We start from the raw sequence: 20,723 nt of genomic DNA, 5'->3' as shown, positions 1-20,723 counted from the left end.
TGCATATGCTAAAGCCTGCCTATTTTGAATGGTGTAGTTGCCCCTGCAACCTCCAAAAATATCAGGATTTACTTCCCCAATAACCTGCTAACTCACCCCTGAAATACATACTTATTCACCCTATTTTGTTAATTGGACTCATTTCTCATTTGAAATGCCCATTTTTGGGGGGCCAGAAATGTGCGTCTTTAAAAGATGATTTCTACGAAACCCCACTTTTGTGCGTCGGACCTCAACTTTTCCCGTAAACGCAGAAAAACTGCAATTTTCAGGAGAAACGAGACAGGCATCCCCTCCCTCTGCCACCCACCCGCCCAACTGATAGCCAGCCATTGGACATGCACAGATAGTTCTGAGGGTCTGTCTGTGATGTCATAAAGGGCCTGCTGATCAATGGGCAGCTTTCTGATTGGCTGCTGTATTTGATTGACAGATGGAAGCTGGCAGCTGATTGGCTGTCTAGCCTAAAGTGCTTTACACACCTCCCTGATGGTACCACTGGCTAAGACTCCACCTCAGCTCATTGGGTAATGAAAAATTTAGAACAATTGATGGATGAATGCAGGCAGGCCGGCCATTTTGGGACGCTCAGTGGACTTGTTTAATGCAATGCACCTTTGTATATTCACATGCATTCGCTTCATGCTGTAACCACTGTGCATAAAAATTTGGAAACATGGCATACAGTGTATCATTTGGTGTCTAAGTCATGCTTCCCATATTTTCCCTTCCCAGATACAAGCCCGTTTGAGTGTTTGGGGCACTTTTTAGCTAAAATCATCCTACAGGGCCTAACTGCATATGCTAAAGCCTGCCTATTTTGAATGGTGTAGTTGCCCCTGCAACCTCCAAAAATATCAGGATTTACTTCACCAATAACCTGCTAACTCACCCCTGAAATACATACTTATTCACCCTAATTTGTTAATTGGACTCATTTCTCATTTGAAATGCCTATTTTTGGGGAGCCAGAAATGTGCGTCTTTAAAAGGTGATTTCTACGATACCCCACTTTTGCGCGTCGGACCTCAACTTTTCCCGTAAACGCAGAAAAACCGCAATTTTCAGGAGAAACGAGACAGACATCCCCTCCCTCTGCCACCCACCCGCCCAACTGAAAGCCAGCCATTAGACATGCACAGATAGTTCTGAGGGTCTGTCTGTGATGTCATAAAGGGCCTGCTGATCAATGGGCAGCTTTCTGATTGGCTGCTGTATTTGATTGACAGATGGAAGCTGGCAGCTGATTGGCTGTCTAGCCTAAAGTGCTTTACACACCTCCCTGATGGTAACACTGGCTAAGACTCCACCTCAGCTCATTGGGTAATGAAAAATTTAGAACAATTGATGGATGAAAGCAGGCAGGCCGGCCATTTTGGGACGCTCATTGGACTTGTTTAATGCAATCCACCTTTGTATTTTCACATGCATTCGCTTCATGCTGTAACCACTGTGCATAAAAATTTGGAAACATGGCATACAGTGTATCATTTGGTGTCTAAGTCATGTTTCCCATATTTTCCCTTCCCAGATACAAGCCCGTTTGAGTGTTTGGGGCACTTTTTAGCTAAAATCATCCTACAGGGCCTAACTGCATATGCTAAAGCCTGCCTATTTTGAATGGTGTAGTTGCCCCTGCAACCTCCAAAAATATCAGGATTTACTACTCCAATAACCTGCTAACTCACCCCTGAAATACATACTTATTCACCCTATTTTGTTAATTGGACTCATTTCTCATTTGAAATGCCCATTTTTGGGGGGCCAGAAATGTGCGTCTTTAAAAGATGATTTCTACGATACCCCACTTTTGCGCGTCGGACCTCAACTTTTCCCGTAAACGCAGAAAAACCGCAATTTTCACGAGAAACGAGACAGACATCCCCTCCCTCTGCCACCCACCCGCCCAACTGATAGCCAGCCATTAGACATGCACAGATAGTTCTGATTGTCTGTCTGTGATGTCATAAAGGGCCTGCTGATTAATGGGCAGCTTTCTGATTGGCTGCTGTATTTGATTGACAGATGGAAGCTGGCAGCTGATTGGCTGTCTAGCCTAAAGTGCTTTACACACCTCCCTGATGGTACCACTGGCTAAGACTCCACCTCAGCTCATTGGGTAATGAAAAATTTAGAACAATTGATGGATGAAAGCAGGCAGGCCGGCCATTTTGGGACGCTCAGTGGACTTGTTTAATGCAATGCACCTTTGTATATTCACATGCATTCGCTTCATGCTGTAACCACTGTGCATAAAAATTTGGAAACATGGCATACAGTGTATCATTTGGTGTCTAAGTCATGTTTCCCATATTTTCCCTTCCCAGATACAAGCCCGTTTGAGTGTTTGGGGCACTTTTTAGCTAAAATCATCCTACAGGGCCTAACTGCATATGCTAAAGCCTGCCTATTTTGAATGGTGTAGTTGCCCCTGCAACCTCCAAAAATATCAGGATTTACTTCCCCAATAACCTGCTAACTCACCCCTGAAATACATACTTATTCACCCTATTTTGTTAATTGGACTCATTTCTCATTTGAAATGCCCATTTTTTGGGGGCCAGAAATGTGCGTCTTTAAAAGGTGATTTCTACGAGACCCCACTTTTGCGCGTCGGACCTCAACTTTTCCCGTAAACGCAGAAAAACCGCAATTTTCAGGAGAAACGAAACAGACATCCCCTCCCTCTGCCACCGACCCGCCCAACTGAAAGCCAGCCATTAGACATGCACAGATAGTTCTGAGGGTCTGTCTGTGATGTCTTAAAGGGCCTGCTGATCAATGGGCAGCTTTCTGATTGGCTGCTGTATTTGATTGACAGATGGAAGCTGGCAGCTGATTGGCTGTCTAGCCTAAAGTGCTTTACACACCTCCCTGATGGTACCACTGGCTAAGACTCCACCTCAGCTCATTGGGTAATGAAAAATTTAGAACAATTGATGGATGAAAGCAGGCAGGCCGGCCATTTTGGGACGCTCAGTGGACTTGTTTAATGCAATGCACCTTTGTATATTCACATGCATTCGCTTCATGCTGTAACCACTGTGCATAAAAATTTGGAAACATGGCATACAGTGTATCATTTGGTGTCTAAGTCATGTTTCCCATATTTTCCCTTCCCAGATACAAGCCCGTTTGAGTGTATGGGGCACTTTTTGGCTAAAATCATCCTACAGGGCCTAACTGCATATGCTAAAGCCTGCCTATTTTGAATGGTGTAGTGGCCCCTGCAACCTCCAAAAATATCAGGACTTACTTCCCCAATAACCTGCTAACTCACCCCTGAAATACATACTTATTCACCCTATTTTGTTCATTGGACTCATTTTTCATTTGAAATGCCCATTTTTGGGGAGCCAGAAATGTGCGTCTTTAAAAGGTGATTTCTACGATACCCCACTTTTGCGCGTCGGACCTCAACTTTTCCCGTAAACACAGAAAAACCGCAATTTTCAGGAGAAACGAGACAGACATCCCCTCCCTCTGCCACCCACCCGCCCAACTGAAAGCCAGCCATTAGACATGCACAGATAGTTCTGAGGGTCTGTCTGTGATGTCATAAAGGGCCTGCTGATCAATGGGCAGCTTTCTGATTGGCTGCTGTATTTGATTGACAGATGGAACCTGGCAGCTGATTGGCTGTCTAGTCTTAAGTGCTTTACACACCTCCCTGATGGTAACACTGGCTAAGACTCCACCTCAGCTCATTGGGTAATGAAAAATTTAGAACAATTGATGGATGAAAGCAGGCAGGCCGGCCATTTTGGGACGCTCATTGGACTTGTTTAATGCAATGCACCTTTGTATTTTCACATGCATTCGCTTCATGCTGTAACCACTGTGCATAAAAATTTGGAAACATGGCATACAGTGTATCATTTGGTGTCTAAGTCATGTTTCCCATATTTTCCCTTCCCAGATACTAGCCCGTTTGAGTCACTTTTTAGCTAAAATCATCCTACGGGGGCTAACTGCATATGCTAAAGCCTGCCTATTTTGAATGGTCTAGTGGCCCCTGCAACCTCCAAAAATATCAGGACTTACTTCCCCAATTACCTGCTAACTCACCCCTGAAATACATACTTATTCACCCTATTTTGTTAATTGGACTCATTTCTCATTTGAAATGCCCATTTTTGGGGGGCCAGAAATGTGCGTCTTTAAAAGGTGATTTCTACGATACCCCACTTTTGCGCGTCGGACCTCAACTTTTCCCGTAAACGCAGAAAAAACGCAATTTTCAGGAGAAACGAGACAGACATCCCCTCCCTCTGCCACCCACCCGCCCAACTGAAAGCCAGCCATTAGACATGCACAGATAGTTCTGAGGGTCTGTCTGTGATGTCATAAAGGGCCTGCTGATCAATGGGCAGCTTTCTGATTGGCTGCTGTATTTGATTGACAGATGGAAGCTGGCAGCTGATTGGCTGTCTAGCCTAAAGTGCTTTACACACCTCCCTGATGGTACCACTGGCTAAGACTCCACCTCAGCTCATTGGGTAATGAAAAATTTAGAACAACTGATGGATGAAAGCAGGCAGGCCGGCCATTTTGGGACGCTCAGTGGACTTGTTTAATGCAATGCACCTTTGTATTTTCACATGCATTCGCTTCATGCTGTAACCACTGTGCATAAAAATTTGGAAACATGGCATACAGTGTATCATTTGGTGTCTAAGTCATGTTTCCCATGTTTTTCCTTCCCAGATACTAGCCCGTTTGAGTGTTTGGGGCACTTTTTAGCTAAAATCATCCTACGGGGCCTAACTGCATATGCTAAAGCCTGCCTATTTTGAATGGTCTAGTGGCCCCTGCAACCTCCAAAAATATCAGGACTTACTTCCCCAATAACCTGCTAACTCACCCCTGAAATACATACTTATTCACCCTATTTTGTTAATTGGACTCATTTCTCATTTGAAATGCCCATTTTTGGGGGGGCAGAAATGTGCGTCTTTAAAAGGTGATTTCTACGATACCCAACTTTTGCGCGTCGGACCTCAACTTTTCCCGTAAACTCAGAAAAACCGCAATTTTCAGGAGAAATGAGACAGACATCCCCTCCCTCTGCCACCCACCCGCCCAACTGAAAGCCAGCCATTGAACATGCACAGATAGTTCTGAGGGTCTGTCTGTGATGTCATAAAGGGCCTGCTGATCAATGGGCAGCTTTCTGATTGGCTGCTGTATTTGATTGACAGATGGAAGCTGGCAGCTGATTGGCTGTCTAGCCTAAAGTGCTTTACACACCTCCCTGATGGTACCACTGGCTAAGACTCCACCTCAGCTCATTGGGTAATGAAAAATTTAGAACAATTGATGGATGAAAGCAGGCAGGCCGGCCATTTTGGGATGCTCAGTGGACTTGTTTAATGCAATGCACCTTTGTATATTCACATGCATTCGCTTCATGCTGTAACCACTGTACATAAAAATTTTGAAACATGGCATACAGTGTATCATTTGGTGTCTAAGTCATGTTTCCCATATTTTCACTTCCCAGATACAAGCCCGTTTGAGTGTATGGGGCACTTTTTAGCTAAAATCATCCTACAGGGCCTAACTGCATATGCTAAAGCCTGCCTATTTTGAATGGTGTAGTGGCCCCTGCAACCTCCAAAAATATCAGGACTTACTTCCCCAATAACCTGCTAACTCACCCCTGAAATACATACTTATTCACCCTATTTTGTTAATTGGACTCATTTCTCATTTGAAATGCCCATTTTTGGGGAGCCAGAAATGTGCGTCTTTAAAAGGTGATTTCTACGATACCCCACTTTTGCGCGTCGGACCTCAACTTTTCCCGTAAACGCAGAAAAACCGCAATTTTCAGGAGAAACGAAACAGACATCCCCTCCCTCTGCCACCGACCCGCCCAACTGAAAGCCAGCCATTAGACATGCACAGATAGTTCTGAGGGTCTGTCTGTGATGTCTTAAAGGGCCTGCTGATCAATGGGCAGCTTTCTGATTGGCTGCTGTATTTGATTGACAGATGGAAGCTGGCAGCTGATTGGCTGTCTAGCCTAAAGTGCTTTACACACCTCCCTGATGGTACCACTGGCTAAGACTCCACCTCAGCTCATTGGGTAATGAAAAATTTAGAACAATTGATGGATGAAAGCAGGCAGGCCGGCCATTTTGGGACGCTCAGTGGACTTGTTTAATGCAATGCACCTTTGTATATTCACATGCATTCGCTTCATGCTGTAACCACTGTGCATAAAAATTTGGAAACATGGCATACAGTGTATCATTTGGTGTCTAAGTCATGTTTCCCATATTTTCCCTTCCCAGATACAAGCCCGTTTGAGTGTATGGGGCACTTTTTGGCTAAAATCATCCTACAGGGCCTAACTGCATATGCTAAAGCCTGCCTATTTTAAATGGTGTAGTGGCCCCTGCAACCTCCAAAAATATCAGGACTTACTTCCCCAATAACCTGCTAACTCACCCCTGAAATACATACTTATTCACCCTATTTTGTTAATTGGACTCATTTCTCATTTGAAATGCCCATTTTTGGGGAGCCAGAAATGTGCGTCTTTAAAAGGTGATTTCTACGATACCCCACTTTTGCGCGTCGGACCTCAACTTTTCCCGTAAACGCAGAAAAAACGCAATTTTCAGGAGAAACGAGACAGACATCCCCTCCCTCTGCCACCCAACCGCCCAACTGAAAGCCAGCCATTAGACATGCACAGATAGTTCTGAGGGTCTGTCTGTGATGTCATAAAGGGCCTGCTGATCAATGGGCAGCTTTCTGATTGGCTGCTGTATTTGATTGACAGATGGAAGCTGGCAGCTTATTGGCTGTCTAGCCTAAAGTGCTTTACACACCTCCCTGATGGTACCACTGGCTAAGACTCCACCTCAGCTCATTGGGTAATGAAAAATTTAGAACTGATGGATGAAAGCAGGCAGGCCGGCCATTTTGGGACGCTCAGTGGACTTGTTTAATGCAATGCACCTTTGTATTTTCACATGCATTCGCTTCATGCTGTAACCACTGTGCATAAAAATTTGGAAACATGGCATACAGTGTATCATTTGGTGTCTAAGTCATGTTTCCCATATTTTCCCTTCCCAGATACTAGCCCGTTTGAGTCACTTTTTAGCTAAAATCATCCTACGGGGGCTAACTGCATATGCTAAAGCCTGCCTATTTTGAATGGTCTAGTGGCCCCTGCAACCTCCAAAAATATCAGGACTTACTTCCCCAATAACCTGCTAACTCACCCCTGAAATACATACTTATTCACCCTATTTTGTTAATTGGACTCATTTCTCATTTGAAATGCCCATTTTTGGGGGGCCAGAAATGTGCGTCTTTAAAAGGTGATTTCTCCGATACCCCACTTTTGCGCGTCGGACCTCAACTTTTCCCGTAAACGCAGAAAAAACGCAATTTTCAGGAGAAACGAGACAGACATCCCCTCCCTCTGCCACCCAACCGCCCAACTGAAAGCCAGCCATTAGACATGCACAGATAGTTCTGAGGGTCTGTCTGTGATGTCATAAAGGGCCTGCTAATCAATGGGCAGCTTTCTGATTGGCTGCTGTATTTGATTGACAGATGGAACCTAGCAGCTGATTGGCTGTCTAGTCTTAAGTGCTTTACACACCTCCCTGATGGTAACACTGGCTAAGACTCCACCTCAGCTCATTGGGTAATGAAAAATTTAGAACAATTGATGGATGAAAGCAGGCAGGCCGGCCATTTTGGGACGCTCATTGGACTTGTTTAATGCAATGCACCTTTGTATTTTCACATGCATTCGCTTCATGCTGTAACCACTGTGCATAAAAATTTGGAAACATGGCATACAGTGTATCATTTGGTGTCTAAGTCATGTTTCCCATATTTTCCCTTCCCAGATACTAGCCCGTTTGAGTCACTTTTTAGCTAAAATCATCCTACGGGGGCTAACTGCATATGCTAAAGCCTGCCTATTTTGAATGGTCTAGTGGCCCCTGCAACCTCCAAAAATATCAGGACTTACTTCCCCAATAACCTGCTAACTCACCCCTGAAATACATACTTATTCACCCTATTTTGTTAATTGGACTCATTTCTCATTTGAAATGCCCATTTTTGGGGGGCCAGAAATGTGCGTCTTTAAAAGGTGATTTCTCCGATACCCCACTTTTGCGCGTCGGACCTCAACTTTTCCCGTAAACGCAGAAAAAACGCAATTTTCAGGAGAAACGAGACAGACATCCCCTCCCTCTGCCACCCAACCGCCCAACTGAAAGCCAGCCATTAGACATGCACAGATAGTTCTGAGGGTCTGTCTGTGATGTCATAAAGGGCCTGCTGATCAATGGGCAGCTTTCTGATTGGCTGCTGTATTTGATTGACAGATGGAAGCTGGCAGCTGATTGGCTGTCTAGCCTAAAGTGCTTTACACACCTCCCTGATGGTACCACTGGCTAAGACTCCACCTCAGCTCATTGGGTAATGAAAAATTTAGAACAACTGATGGATGAAAGCAGGCAGGCCGGCCATTTTGGGACGCTCAGTGGACTTGTTTAATGCAATGCACCTTTGTATTTTCACATGCATTCGCTTCATGCTGTAACCACTGTGCATAAAAATTTGGAAACATGGCATACAGTGTATCATTTGGTGTCTAAGTCATGTTTCCCATATTTTCCCTTCCCAGATACTAGCCCGTTTGAGTCACTTTTTAGCTAAAATCATCCTACGGGGGCTAACTGCATATGCTAAAGCCTGCCTATTTTGAATGGTCTAGTGGCCCCTGCAACCTCCAAAAATATCAGGACTTACTTCCCCAATAACCTGCTAACTCACCCCTGAAATACATACTTATTCACCCTATTTTGTTAATTGGACTCATTTCTCATTTGAAATACCCATTTTTGGGGGGCCAGAAATGTGCGTCTTTAAAAGATGATTTCTACGAAACCCCACTTTTGCGCGTCGGACCTCAACTTTTTTCGTAAACGCAGAAAAACTGCAATTTTCAGGAGAAACGAGACAGGCATCCCCTCCCTCTGCCACCCACCGGCCCAACTGATAGCCAGCCATTGGACATGCACAGATAGTTCTGAGGGTCTGTCTATGATGTCATAAAGGGCCTGCTGATCAATGGGCAGCTTTCTGATTGGCTGCTGTATTTGATTGACAGATGGAAGCTGGCAGCTGATTGGCTGTCTAGCCTAAAGTGCTTTACACACCTCCCTGATGGTACCACTGGCTAAGACTCCACCTCAGCTCATTGGGTAATGAAAAATTTATAACAATTGATGGATGAAAGCAGGCAGGCCGGCCATTTTGGGACGCTCAGTGGACTTGTTTAATGCAATGCACCTTTGTATATTCACATGCATTCGCTTCATGCTGTAACCACTGTGCATAAAATTTTTGAAACATGGCATACAGTGTATCATTTGGTGTCTAAGTCATGTTTCCCATATTTTCCCTTCCCAGATACAAGCCCGTTTGAGTGTTTGGGGCACTTTTTAGCTAAAATCATCAAACGGGGCCTAACTGCATATGCTAAAGCCTGCCTATTTTGAATGGTCTAGTGGCCCCTGCAACCTCCAAAAATATCAGGACTTACTTCCCCAATAACCTGCTAACTCACCCCTGAAATACATACTTATTCACCCTATTTTGTTAATTGGACTCATTTCTCATTTGAAATGCCCATTTTTTGGGGGGGGGCAAAAATGTGCGTCTTTAAAAGGTGATTTCTACGATACCCAACTTTTGCGCGTCGGACCTCAACTTTTCCCGTAAACGCAGAAAAACCGCAATTTTCAGGAGAAATGAGACAGACATCCCCTCCCTCTGCCACCCACCCGCCCAACTGAAAGCCAGCCATTAGACATGCACAGATAGTTCTGAGGGTCTGTCTGTGATGTCATAAAGGGCCTGCTGATCAATGGGCAGCTTTCTGATTGGCTGCTGTATTTGATTGACAGATGGAAGCTGGCAGCTGATTGGCTGTCTAGCCTAAAGTGCTTTACACACCTCCCTGATGGTACCACTGGCTAAGACTCCACCTCAGCTCATTGGGTAATGAAAAATTTAGAACAATTGATGGATGAAAGCAGGCAGGCCGGCCATTTTGGGACGCTCATTGGACTTGTTTAATGCAATGCACCTTTGTATTTTCACATGCATTCGCTTCATGCTGTAACCACTGTGCATAAAAACTTTGAAACATGGCATAAAGTGTATCATTTGGTGTCTAAGTCATGTTTCCCATGTTTTTCCTTCCCAGATACTAGCCCGTTTGAGTGTTTGGGGCACTTTTTAGCTAAAATCATCCTACGGGGCCTAACTGCATATGCTAAAGCCTGCCTATTTTGAATGGTCTAGTGGCCCCTGCAACCTCCAAAAATATCAGGACTTACTTCCCCAATAACCTGCTAACTCACCCCTGAAATACATACTTATTCACCCTATTTTGTTAATTGGACTCATTTCTCATTTGAAATGCCCATTTTTGGGGGGGCAGAAATGTGCGTCTTTAAAAGGTGATTTCTACGATACCCCACTTTTGCGCGTCGGACCTCAACTTTTCCCGTAAACGCAGAAAAAACGCAATTTTCAGGAGAAACGAGACAGACATCCCCTCCCTCTGCCACCCAACCGCCCAACTGAAAGCCAGCCATTAGACATGCACAGATAGTTCTGAGGGTCTGTCTGTGATGTCATAAAGGGCCTGCTGATCAATGGGCAGCTTTCTGATTGGCTGCTGTATTTGATTGACAGATGGAAGCTGGCAGCTTATTGGCTGTCTAGCCTAAAGTGCTTTACACACCTCCCTGATGGTACCACTGGCTAAGACTCCACCTCAGCTCATTGGGTAATGAAAAATTTAGAACAACTGATGGATGAAAGCAGGCAGGCCGGCCATTTTGGGACGCTCAGTGGACTTGTTTAATGCAATGCACCTTTGTATTTTCACATGCATTCGCTTCATGCTGTAACCACTGTGCATAAAAATTTGGAAACATGGCATACAGTGTATCATTTGGTGTCTAAGTCATGTTTCCCATATTTTCCCTTCCCAGATACTAGCCCGTTTGAGTAACTTTTTAGCTAAAATTATCCTACGGGGGCTAACTGCATATGCTAAAGCCTGCCTATTTTGAATGGTCTAGTGGCCCCTGCAACCTCCAAAAATATCAGGACTTACTTCCCCAATAACCTGCTAACTCACCCCTGAAATACATACTTATTCACCCTATTTTGTTAATTGGACTCATTTCTCATTTGAAATGCCCATTTTTGGGGGGCCAGAAATGTGCGTCTTTAAAAGGTGATTTCTCCGATACCCCACTTTTGCGCGTCGGACCTCAACTTTTCCCGTAAACGCAGAAAAAACGCAATTTTCAGGAGAAACGAGACAGACATCCCCTCCCTCTGCCACCCAACCGCCCAACTGAAAGCCAGCCATTAGACATGCACAGATAGTTCTGAGGGTCTGTCTGTGATGTCATAAAGGGCCTGCTAATCAATGGGCAGCTTTCTGATTGGCTGCTGTATTTGATTGACAGATGGAACCTAGCAGCTGATTGGCTGTCTAGTCTTAAGTGCTTTACACACCTCCCTGATGGTAACACTGGCTAAGACTCCACCTCAGCTCATTGGGTAATGAAAAATTTAGAACAATTGATGGATGAAAGCAGGCAGGCCGGCCATTTTGGGACGCTCATTGGACTTGTTTAATGCAATGCACCTTTGTATTTTCACATGCATTCGCTTCATGCTGTAACCACTGTGCATAAAAATTTGGAAACATGGCATACAGTGTATCATTTGGTGTCTAAGTCATGTTTCCCATATTTTCCCTTCCCAGATACTAGCCCGTTTGAGTCACTTTTTAGCTAAAATCATCCTACGGGGGCTAACTGCATATGCTAAAGCCTGCCTATTTTGAATGGTCTAGTGGCCCCTGCAACCTCCAAAAATATCAGGACTTACTTCCCCAATAACCTGCTAACTCACCCCTGAAATACATACTTATTCACCCTATTTTGTTAATTGGACTCATTTCTCATTTGAAATGCCCATTTTTGGGGGGCCAGAAATGTGCGTCTTTAAAAGGTGATTTCTCCGATACCCCACTTTTGCGCGTCGGACCTCAACTTTTCCCGTAAACGCAGAAAAAACGCAATTTTCAGGAGAAACGAGACAGACATCCCCTCCCTCTGCCACCCAACCGCCCAACTGAAAGCCAGCCATTAGACATGCACAGATAGTTCTGAGGGTCTGTCTGTGATGTCATAAAGGGCCTGCTGATCAATGGGCAGCTTTCTGATTGGCTGCTGTATTTGATTGACAGATGGAAGCTGGCAGCTGATTGGCTGTCTAGCCTAAAGTGCTTTACACACCTCCCTGATGGTACCACTGGCTAAGACTCCACCTCAGCTCATTGGGTAATGAAAAATTTAGAACAACTGATGGATGAAAGCAGGCAGGCCGGCCATTTTGGGACGCTCAGTGGACTTGTTTAATGCAATGCACCTTTGTATTTTCACATGCATTCGCTTCATGCTGTAACCACTGTGCATAAAAATTTGGAAACATGGCATACAGTGTATCATTTGGTGTCTAAGTCATGTTTCCCATATTTTCCCTTCCCAGATACTAGCCCGTTTGAGTCACTTTTTAGCTAAAATCATCCTACGGGGGCTAACTGCATATGCTAAAGCCTGCCTATTTTGAATGGTCTAGTGGCCCCTGCAACCTCCAAAAATATCAGGACTTACTTCCCCAATAACCTGCTAACTCACCCCTGAAATACATACTTATTCACCCTATTTTGTTAATTGGACTCATTTCTCATTTGAAATACCCATTTTTGGGGGGCCAGAAATGTGCGTCTTTAAAAGATGATTTCTACGAAACCCCACTTTTGCGCGTCGGACCTCAACTTTTTTCGTAAACGCAGAAAAACTGCAATTTTCAGGAGAAACGAGACAGGCATCCCCTCCCTCTGCCACCCACCGGCCCAACTGATAGCCAGCCATTGGACATGCACAGATAGTTCTGAGGGTCTGTCTATGATGTCATAAAGGGCCTGCTGATCAATGGGCAGCTTTCTGATTGGCTGCTGTATTTGATTGACAGATGGAAGCTGGCAGCTGATTGGCTGTCTAGCCTAAAGTGCTTTACACACCTCCCTGATGGTACCACTGGCTAAGACTCCACCTCAGCTCATTGGGTAATGAAAAATTTATAACAATTGATGGATGAAAGCAGGCAGGCCGGCCATTTTGGGACGCTCAGTGGACTTGTTTAATGCAATGCACCTTTGTATATTCACATGCATTCGCTTCATGCTGTAACCACTGTGCATAAAATTTTTGAAACATGGCATACAGTGTATCATTTGGTGTCTAAGTCATGTTTCCCATATTTTCCCTTCCCAGATACAAGCCCGTTTGAGTGTTTGGGGCACTTTTTAGCTAAAATCATCAAACGGGGCCTAACTGCATATGCTAAAGCCTGCCTATTTTGAATGGTCTAGTGGCCCCTGCAACCTCCAAAAATATCAGGACTTACTTCCCCAATAACCTGCTAACTCACCCCTGAAATACATACTTATTCACCCTATTTTGTTAATTGGACTCATTTCTCATTTGAAATGCCCATTTTTGGGGGGGGGGGGGGGGCAAAAATGTGCATCTTTAAAAGGTGATTTCTACGATACCCAACTTTTGCGCGTCGGACCTCAACTTTTCCCGTAAACGCAGAAAAACCGCAATTTTCAGGAGAAATGAGACAGACATCCCCTCCCTCTGCCACCCACCCGCCCAACTGAAAGCCAGCCATTAGACATGCACAGATAGTTCTGAGGGTCTGTCTGTGATGTCATAAAGGGCCTGCTGATCAATGGGCAGCTTTCTGATTGGCTGCTGTATTTGATTGACAGATGGAAGCTGGCAGCTGATTGGCTGTCTAGCCTAAAGTGCTTTACACACCTCCCTGATGGTACCACTGGCTAAGACTCCACCTCAGCTCATTGGGTAATGAAAAATTTAGAACAATTGATGGATGAAAGCAGGCAGGCCGGCCATTTTGGGACGCTCATTGGACTTGTTTAATGCAATGCACCTTTGTATTTTCACATGCATTCGCTTCATGCTGTAACCACTGTGCATAAAAACTTTGAAACATGGCATAAAGTGTATCATTTGGTGTCTAAGTCATGTTTCCCATGTTTTTCCTTCCCAGATACTAGCCCGTTTGAGTGTTTGGGGCACTTTTTAGCTAAAATCATCCTACGGGGCCTAACTGCATATGCTAAAGCCTGCCTATTTTGAATGGTCTAGTGGCCCCTGCAACCTCCAAAAATATCAGGACTTACTTCCCCAATAACCTGCTAACTCACCCCTGAAATACATACTTATTCACCCTATTTTGTTAATTGGACTCATTTCTCATTTGAAATGCCCATTTTTGGGGGGGCAGAAATGTGCGTCTTTAACCCCTTCCCGACATTTGACGTACATTTACGTCATGGCCGGGATGTACTTCCCGACACATGGCGTAAATGTACGTCATGGCTTTAAACTGTCCCCGCGTCTATAGACGCGGTGACAGTTTAAACATGTCTGCTGTCCCTGACAGCAGACATGTCCCTGCATGCCCAGGGGGGGCTGCGATGCCGCCCCCGTCGGCGATCGCTGTGATTGGCTGTTCAGTGTGAACAGCCAATTACAGCGTTTTCTGTGTCACCGGCGAATAACGTTCGCCGGTGACACAGGGATCGGTGGTGATTGGTGCTGTAAAGTACAGCACCAATCACCACGGGGTGTAAGGGTGACACTGGTGTCACCCCACCTCACCCTACCCGCCCCCAAAGGCCGTGATTGGTTCGTCGGACCGACGGACCAATCACAGCCATGGAGGGGGATTTAAACTAACGGTGACTGCACTGCAGACGCCATTCCGGTCTGGAATTGCGTGCAGTGCGGTCACCGTACCTATCTGCCGTTTTACTGACCTGATCCTTGCAAAATACTTACCTGATCACAGCTTGTAGCGTTCCTGGAGCTTGTGACTTCCTGTGTTGTGCTGTGCTGTGTTGTGCTGCTGTGCTGCTGCAGTGTGTTCCAGTTATAGATAGAGAGAGATAGAGAGAGAGAGATAGAGAGAGATAGAGAGAGATAGAGAGGGCTAGTGACAGAGAGTGCTATATTATGTGCTGCTGCAGTGTGATAGAGTTATAGATAGAGAGATAGAGAGAGATAGAGAGATAGTGACAGATTGTGCCATATATTTTTTATATATATACAGCTGTTCTGCGTGTGCAACTGACTGCTGCCCCCTTTTTGTCACCCCCAGCAACTTTTTGGGGGTGCAGGGGTTATTTTTTATATATATAACTGTCAGTGCTGCTGCTGCAGTGTCATAGAGTGATAGATAGTGAGAGATAGAGAGAGATAGAGAGATAGTGACAGAGAGTGATAGAGAGTGCTACATTTTGTGTCTGCTGCCCCCCCCTTTTGTGCTGATCACTATATCTGAGGTGATCAGCAACTTTTTGGGGGTGCAGAGGTTTTTTTTATATATACCTGCCAGTTGCACTGTCAGTTGCACCAAAGGTTGTGCACCTGCTGCCCCTCACTGGTAATCAGTGTTGCATCACTGATCACCTTTTTTTTTTTTTTTTTTGAGGGTGCTGTGGGGTCTTTTTTTAATTTTTTTTGATCAAATTTTTTTGATCAAATTTTTTTGATCAAATTCCTGTTGCCTTTGAGCGCTGTTCAGTGACGGACGTTACTGACCAACATCTGTGCTCAATTTTTGGCGCAGGACCTTTTTTTTTTTTTTCTGCACTACATACACACTACACACTACATACTACATTGAAATAAAGTTTGTACCCCCCCCTACACTATACACGTGTTGAAACATTTCACTACCAGAAACACAAAAATAAAAATGGCATCCCAAATGTCATCCCAAATGTCATCCCAAATGTCATCCCAGTCATCCAGAAGAATGTATTCAGCGGAGGAGGCATATGCCATGCTTGCCTCTGACTCTGACACAGCCAGTGATGCAAGCGGGGAATTTGAAGGATTCATCTTAAGCTCCTCTTCCTCCTCTAGTGATGAGGGACCCCCTCAAAGACGCCCCCGTAGAGCAGCTGAGACCCCCCCCCCAATAATTGATCTCGTATGGACCCCACCACCTGACAATTTTGAGCCCCAGGTTCCTGAGTTTTTGGCCATCCCAGGAATCCAATTTGATTCCACAGGTCTCAGAGAAATTGACTTTTTCAAATTATTTTTCTCTGATGATTTTATAAATTTAATGGTGGACCAAACTAATTTATATGCCCAGCAGTTTATTGCTCAAAACCCCACGTCATCATTTGCTAGGTGGACCCCTGTAGATGCAGTAGAGATGATGACGTTTTGGGGTCTGGTGTTTCATATGGGCATAGTAAAAAAGCCAGAAATTAGGCAATATTGGAGTACAGATGTTCTGTACAGCACCCCACTTTACCGTATGGCCATGACCCGGACTCGTTTTGAGTTAATCCTTAAATTTTTGCATTACACCGATAATGCACAGTGCCCACCCAGAGATGATCCCACCTTTGACCGGCTATTCAAAGTCAGGCCGGTCATTGATTACTTCAGTGCCAAATTTGAAGAGATGTACATCCCAGATAAATTCATTTGCATAGACGAGTCCCTTATACATTTTAAAGGAAGGGTTAAATTCCGCCAGTACCTTCCCAGTAAGAGGGCAAGGTATGGCATAAAAATGTATAAGCTGTGTGAAAGCACCTCAGGGTACACCCAAAGGTTTAGGGTATATGAAGGGAAGGATTCAAGAATTGAACCGCCAGAATGCCCCCCCTCCCTCGTAGGTGTTAGTGGAAAAATTGTCTGGGATTTAGTGCACCCCTTCCTGGATAAAGGTTATCACCTCTATGTGGATAACTTTTACACCAGCATCCCCCTGTTTAAGGCCCTTGGTTCAAGAGGTACAGCAGCTTGCGGTACTGTGCGCAAGAACCAAAGAGGCCTCCCAAAAACGCACATTGCCCAAGTAATGAGAAGGGGTGAAAGCAGGGGAATATGCACCGAAAATATGTTGTTGGTCAAATATAAGGACAAGAGGGATGTCCTTATACTGACAACAATTCACGGAGACAGTACCACCTCCGTCCCTGTACGAGGTACCAGTACCCACACCCAGGGGCTGGCTGGCAACTTTTAGCCTGGGGGGCAAGTCCAGAGCACTGGCCCATAAGTAACAGCGCATCATTAAAATGGAGGTTTTTCGTTAAAAATATCACGACACCACAGGCTTCTCCCCCTGTATAAAAACAGGAAACAGGACACCACAGACTGCTGCCCTGTATAATATCAGGACACCGCAGGCTGCTACCCGCACAAGGATCAGGGAAAGCCAGGCACTGGCAAACACAAACTCATAGTAGCCGGCGGAGGGCTTTTGCACACACCACTCCACCCCCCTACCATGCTTACAGCTGACTGCGGATGCTTCCAGGTTAACTGAGATTTTGCGCAAGTGCAGAAGCTCCGATTGTGGCAGCCGAGGTTTTGTATGTATCAGCCTAGCTTGGTAGGAGAATGTCCCCTGAGAGGGGTGTGGGACACGGCACACTGAAAATTTGCCTGACTTCCCGTTATCACAATTCGCCCCTGCCATAGGGCTGCTCACCTGCATAAAAAAAAGAAGAGGAGGACACCACTGGCTACTCTCCTGCATAAATAAAGAACCAGACACCACAGGCTGCTGCCTTGCATAAATAAACAGGACAGCACGGGCTGCTCCCTTGCATAAATAAAGAACTGGACACCACGGGCTGCTCTCCTGCATAAATAAAGAACAGGACACCACAGGCTGCTCCCCTGCATAAAAAAGAACAGAACACCACAGGCTGCTCCCCTGCATAAATAAAGAACAGAACACCACAGGCTGCTCCCCTGCATAAATAAAGAACAGAACACCACAGGCTGCTCCCCTGCATAAATAAAGAACAGGATACCACAGGCTGCTCTCCTGCATAAATAAAAAAAAAGGACACCACAGGCTGCTCTCCTGCATAAATAAAGAACAGGACACCACAGGCTGCTCTCCTGCATAAATAAAGAACAGGACACCACAGGCTGCTCCCTTGAGTAAAACAAACAGGACACCACAGGCTGCTCCCTTGTGTAAAAAATAGGATATCACAGGCTGCTCACTTGCATTAAAAACAGGACACCACAGGCTGCTCCCCCTGTATAATAATCATGCCAATTGGCATGACATCACAGGCTGCTCCTCCTGTATAATAATCATGCCAATTGCCATGACATCACAGGCTTCTCCCCCTGTATAATAATAAAGCCATGACACCACAGGCTGCTCTCCCTGTATAATAAAAGTAATGCCATGACACCACAGGCTGCTCCCCCAGTATAATAATAATGTCATGACACCACAGGCTGCTCCCCCTGTATAATAATTTATTATACAGGGGGAGCAACCTGTGGTGTCATGGCATTATTATTATTATACAGGGGGAGCAGCCTGTGGTGTCATGGCATTTTTATTATACACAGGGAGCAGCCTGTGGTGTCATGGCATTATTGACACCACAGGCTGCTCCCCCTGCATAATAACAGGAGGACACAACAGGCTGCTCCAACTTAACACATTAAAAAGAGAACACTTTAGGAAACAGCAGCATTTTTTTTTATATATATATATATATATATATATATATATATATAGATGTGAGTTTAATCCTCACCTGCTGCTGCGGCGGCTCCCAGTTGCTCTACAGTGTTCCAAGTTCCTGCAGCCACAGTCCCCAGCTCCCCGTCCACTCCTCCTCCACCTGCCTGCTGGCTGCTGCTGCTGCTCCAGACGCATGGGTGGGCGGGCGGCGTCTTCGTCATGCGCCCACACCCAGCGTCTGTCACCCATGGCGCATCACTGGGAACAGGCCGCCGGGACCTCCTCCACATAGCACTGGAGGCCGGCGGCCATGTTCCTGTAGCCGCGGACATGTTTTCAAAGCCTACAGGAACATGGCCGCCGACAGTGTGGAGGAGGCGGCCGCGGCCCGCAGCAATCCTGATAGAGCGGCCTGGGGGACACATGGCACCCTGCCCCCCGGCCCAGCCCGCCTGTGGGCCACACCTCAAAACCTAATTGTATCCTGGATTACAATAGGTACATGGGCGGAGTGGATCTTTTAGATCAGGTACTGAAGCCGTACAGTCCCCTGCGGAAAACAAATATCTGGTACAAGAAGCTGGCCGTGTATATCATCCAGATGGCACTGTATAACGCTTACGTGCTATTCCGTTCTACCAGCCAGAGGGGGACATTTATGCACTTTCAAGAGGAAGTCATAAAGGGCCTAATATTTGGGAACCAGCAGGCAGAGGGCCCCAGTACTTCTAGTACTGGCCCCCGTATTGTACCAGGGCAGCATTTTCCTGATGAAATCCCCTCCACTGGAAAAAAGGGCAGGACACAAAAAAGGTGCAAAGTTTGCTATAAAAAGGGAATAAGAAAGCAAACTATTTTCCAGTGTGACACTTGCCCCGACAAACCCGGCCTATGTATAAAGGAGTGTTTTAAAATATACCACACATCTATGGATTATTAGGTTCATAATTTCACCGTGCTTCGGGGGTCTTGCTAATGCCACATAGCACTCACCATTCATTCCACCAGAATCTGAGCCGCAAAATCCAAAAATCACTCCTTCCCTTCTGAGTCCTGCCATGCACCCAACTGGTATTTTTTGGTCACATGTGAGGCATTGCTGTACTCGGGAGAAATTGGGGCACAGATTTTGGGGTGCTTTTTCTCCTTCATACCTTATGAAAATGAAAAATTTTGAGCCAGAACTGCATTTTTGTGTAAAAAAATGTAATTTTTCATTTTCACTGCCCAGTTGTACCACAATTGGTGAAACCCCTGGGGGTTTGAAATGTACACTATACCCCTAGATGAATTCCCTGAGGGGTGTAGTTTGCAAAATGGGGTCACTTGTGGGGGGGTTCCACTGTATTGGTGCTTCGGGGGTCTTGCTAATGCGACATAGCACCCACCAAAATTCCACCAGAATCTGAGCTGCAAAATCCAAATATCACTCCTTCCCTTCTGAGTCCTGCCATTTTTTGGTCACACATGAAGCATTGCCGTACTCTGGAGAAATTGGGGCACAGATTTTGGGGTGCTTTTTCTCCTTCATACCTTCTGAAAATGAAAAATTTTGAGCCAGAACAGCATTTTTGTGTAAAAAATGTAATTTTTCATTTTCACTGCCCAGTTGTATCAAAATTGGTGAAACCCCTGGGGGTTTGAAATGTACACTATACCCCTAGATGAATTCCCTGAGGGGTGTAGTTTGCAAAATGGGGTCACTTGTGGGGGGGTTCCACTGTATTGGTGCTTCGGGGGTCTTGCTAATGCGACATAGCACCCACCAACATTCCACCAGAATCTGAGCTGCAAAATCCAAAAATCACTCCTTCCCTTCTGAGTCCTGCCATGCACCCAACTGGTATTTTTTGGTCACATGTGAGGCATTGCCGTACTCGGGAGAAATTGGGGCACGGATTTTGGGGTGCTTTGTCTCCTTCATTCCTTGTGAAAATTACAAATTTGGAGCCAGAACTGCATTTTTGTGTAAAAAAATGTAATCTTTCATTTTCACTGCCCAGTTGTATCAAAATTGGTGAAAC

The sequence above is a fragment of the Crinia signifera genome, chromosome 6 (genome assembly GCF_055691185.1).
Source record: "Crinia signifera chromosome 6, ASM5569118v1, whole genome shotgun sequence".
In the NCBI taxonomy this organism is placed as follows: domain Eukaryota; kingdom Metazoa; phylum Chordata; class Amphibia; order Anura; family Myobatrachidae; genus Crinia; species Crinia signifera.
Note: the sequence above shows the minus strand (reverse complement) of the source record.